Below are 4,249 nucleotides of genomic sequence, written 5' to 3'. Positions count from 1 at the left end.
AAACAATTATAGCCTCGATATGCATGAAATCTGATCTCAACTAAATTCACCCTGCCATTAGTTTTACACAATGATGTATAAATCTAGATCTGTAAAGGATTAAAAACTATTAATAAGTAGACTAAAATAATTTATTATTAAAGTAATGTGTAAATAAAACAACAACAAATCATTCTTCGAACGTTGTGCTATGCATTGCAAATATACAATTTGTTTTTCCCACTTTTCAGAACTTACATTTCTGTTCATTGTTATGTTTTGAAAAGTCCACCACACTTTAACGTTCTATGAACTGATTAAGATCTTTATTATGCAGGTAATTTTACTTAGATCTATATAGCACCACGCTTTTTTTGTACTGTGTCAATAATCGGACGTTTGCGTGTAGTGAGAGCATTCCTGCATTTTGTCTAAACATGCAGATTGAATATGTTCTGCTTCAGATTTCTTCTGTCTAGCTGAGCATGTTTCGGGTTCCAACGTCAGTTTTAGTTTTTCCTCTACTTATTTCTATCGTTTTATTTTCTTACTTTTATAGTTTACAAATTTTGCTAATTTAGTCTTAAGTTGCTGTCTACTTCATTTTTTACATGTATTAAAGTAATGTACGATGATGGTAATCAGTTCTTTAGATTGTACGTAAAACGAACATCAAAAACTAAAAATAGTAAGCTTTTTATTTTGATTCCAATGTAGGAAAAAGATGCTATCGAATTCTGATCTTCTATATATGTATATAACTTGATCATTAACTATCTTTGTTTTAAAAGATTACACCCAACGTCATTCTGGTAGTATTAGAAGTGTATCAGTGGGGATCCACCTTTTTTGGTTGTAGTTGTTTGTATACATTACATAAATTAAAATAGAATCCGTAAGAGTAAAATGACTGAAAGTACCACATATTTTTTACCCATTTACTAGTTAGCAATCCGGGTTGCGTACCAGAGGTCCAAAATTCGTGCCATGATGCAGCTGAATATGCTTCACACTTTCAGCTATAGATGTCTCAGATTTTCCGTTATTGTTTCAAAGACCCGAACAAAACTCTTGTGGCGGCGGATGCATATAGTCAGTAGTTCAAAATTAAAGAATGCTTTATCCGAACTGTAAAGGCTTCTGATCTATGAGCTTAGTGATGTATAACGTGCCGTTTAAATTGAAAATTCCATTTTCTAATTGCCTCACTTATCTCGGACCAGAAAATTTTTGTGGTCGAGAAGCTACCGTAAAGAATATTATTAACTCGATTACTAAGCTGATGTAAAAGATATGTTCATCAAACGTTCAAATTGCCTTCGTGTGTTCTGTAGTTATACTATTTTTGACGTTAAAAAAGTATGTATCAAGGGTATAGTAAAGTTTTTGTAGGTATAAGAACGTCATTCAATTCTGATTGTGGATCGGGCCTGTGGTATCGCTTTAAAGTTTCAGAACTTGGGACCCGAGCTCGAATTCATACGAGTCCACAAAATATTCCCCGCAATTTAAGTTGTGATGCAATATAAGAGTGACAGCCAATCCCTCGGTGTAGATGATGGGTGGTGCTGACTGGCTGGCTTCCTTCTATAGTGAACAGTTCAATAGCCTTAGGAGCTGTAACACAAATACGAAGTACATACATAAATACCAGTTATTCAATCTCTGATCGAACACCATCATTTGTAATTGAATCGTATTTTCTCTTAGAGACACGTGTAGTGAAAAAGCTGACATATACGTGAAATCTCTGTAACGTCTACTGTTAACAGTAACAACTTTATAAACTGTCGAGTCCTCCATAGTTATATTAACTGTAAACTTCACACACACATATATTTTAAGTGGTATTATGTACAAGAACTATGCACACTAATAATCCTCTACTATATCAGTTTTCAACATCGTGTAACAATTTGTTCAAAAGTGCGAAGTTTCGAACTTCTTATCGATTTGTATGTGTCTGTCTCTAACGTAACTCTTTTATCACTCTCTCTTCTCTGATCCTTCTTTCGTTTTTCTTGTATTTATAGATATTTAGGTTATGTAAGTTTGTTTGTGATTTATATTACTGTTTCTCTTACTTCCAAAATTCATACGTTTTATTTATGTGTGTGTGTTTAATATTTTACATATATAACCTATACAAAAGCCAGTGTGTGTGTCACGCAACATCACCCTTGACTTCCCGAAATAGGAGGAGTCATAAAAGCCACAATGCATTTATCCAGATAGTATAGTTCGATTACTGTCTGCCCATTACGATTTTAGTGACGGGGGTGCAAGAGGCCCGTGAGGGGGGCGTGAAACTTTATATCATCAACGTTTTTAATAAAAAAAGCAAACCTTATTAATCAACGGAGACTCTAAATTAAGAAATCAAGAAATATTTTTCCAGGTTTATTGTCTATACATTTCAGTACATAAACTAACAACAATATTAGATTATATTTTTGTTGCTAAGGAAGATGACATAAAAGCCATTGCTGGAACGTAGTGTTATCAAAACGCACTGGCTTTTCTATATATTCTAACTGATTTTTACCAATAATTAATCTATGAATACGCCACAAATTCATTTCATGAATGATCTTAATTTTGATTGACTCATAAAGGAAATTATCGACGTTTGACTGCCTCGACTGCACTTTTCTGCCTTTTTGTTGGTCAAGCTTGATTTCGCAAAATTTATTTATTTCAGTTAGGTATGAACTGTAAGGTTAGGGTATACTATGATATGGGGGTGGTAGTACTTGCCCCGTAATTTTTGACAGGCTATACTCTAGTCTTCGCATATTTGGCTTTCAGTCCTCTTCTGTCTTGAGTCTGTGTACACCTGTATGTGTATATATATATATATATATATATCCCAAGTGTGTGGCTCAGCGATAAGTATGAGAGCTTTGATACTAAAAATCGGGTTTCGATACTCGCGGTCGTCAGAACACAGGTAGCCTATTGTGTAGCTTTATGCTTAAAAAACAACCAATCAAAGAAAATATTTTCCTTACACAGTCTTTGGATGCTGTTTTCTCTTAATACTTCATATTTATCCCAGAATAGTTTTGTTTTTCTAAGTGTATCTATAGAATAGATAAATATTTATGAAAATCGTAATGCCTTACTCGGTGAGTACACTTTATAGCTTGTACAGCTGGTAATCAGCTGACCGACCGGTGCTATCGAAAAAATAAAACGATCGGCTTAAATGCGGACACAGTTTTGACATACTGGATAATTTGACCTGTTATATAAAGGAGAATAAGGTAATTTCACACGAAACTTCACCACTAGGATACTGTGTGTCATTATTGACCGTTTTGTGGAATTCGTCTGCAGTGTCATTTGGTAAAGCGTGCTTGCATCAAAAGAAAATGCATCCGGTGTTGATATAGTTAAAAGGCATATTAGCATCAATAGTTTAACGTTGTTTTTTTATTATTATTTATACAATTTTTAAATGCAAGCCTTGCATAAAACGCTTTCTATGTTTATATATCAGCGGAATATTTACCTGTTGTGTCTATCTTACTAAAGAGTACGACAAACCAAATTCAGATAAGTCGACAGATATGTATAAATAAACAACGACTTTTAGTTCCTGAATAAATCATACATCAAAAACTGTCATCGATGCTAACATCGTTAGACATTTGTGTGTGTGTGTGTGTATATAATAAGGTAGTATTTGCTGTTACTTGCATGGTGTGATCATTCGTATTTGTGTCTTATACACAGCTAACATTGGACAAAATACAATTTGCCACTGAAGAAAACTCGAGGGGTAATTTGATGGTGATGATTTCAGAAATGTAGTTAGAATTTGTCCATCACTTCTAGATTTTGAGTTTTTATAATATCTCAATATTTTATCGGCAGTATGTGAAATACCATGTAATCAACTCGATATAATAAATTTATGTTGTGAAATTAAGTTTACTTGAACAGTTTAATGGGTAAAATGCATACATTTTTGATAACTTCAAACACTCGACTGAGCATAAAAGGGCGGAATCAGAGGCCTCTCATTCACTCAAATGGTCACTTCGCCTCGCTCTGTGCACAGTCAAAGCAAAGTCTGATCTTATTTCTTAGATCATACCCGCGATATAATCAAATTCTGCAAAACTTTGTTTTTAAAAAATTTTTAATCTCTAGTTCTGTAAACATAAACTCTTTTATATTTTTTAGAAAATCATTTGAAATGCTGGCTGCTTCCAGTTCAAGTACAGTCTAAAAGTGCAAATATCATCCAAACAGTTTCTGTTAC

At 33.6% G+C, this 4,249-nt stretch overlaps 1 long non-coding RNA gene across 1 annotated transcript in view; it reads left to right on the top strand.

The window, feature by feature from the left end:
• LOC111089333 overlaps window positions 1-3,862 on the top strand; it is a 13,572-nt gene extending 9,710 nt beyond the window's left edge. The window contains exons 2-3 of the long non-coding RNA XR_002613597.1: window positions 1,073-1,075; window positions 3,762-3,862. This is a non-coding gene — a long non-coding RNA (uncharacterized LOC111089333). The remainder of the gene's footprint in view (window positions 1-1,072; window positions 1,076-3,761) is intronic.
• Window positions 3,863-4,249: the final 387 nt, after the last annotated feature.

The sequence above is a fragment of the Limulus polyphemus genome, unplaced genomic scaffold (assembly GCF_000517525.1).
Source record: "Limulus polyphemus unplaced genomic scaffold, Limulus_polyphemus-2.1.2 Scaffold5938, whole genome shotgun sequence".
Lineage (NCBI taxonomy): Eukaryota > Metazoa > Arthropoda > Merostomata > Xiphosura > Limulidae > Limulus > Limulus polyphemus.
The sequence above is the reverse complement of the archived record's forward strand: the minus strand, read 5'-3'. Positions and strand labels throughout refer to the sequence as shown.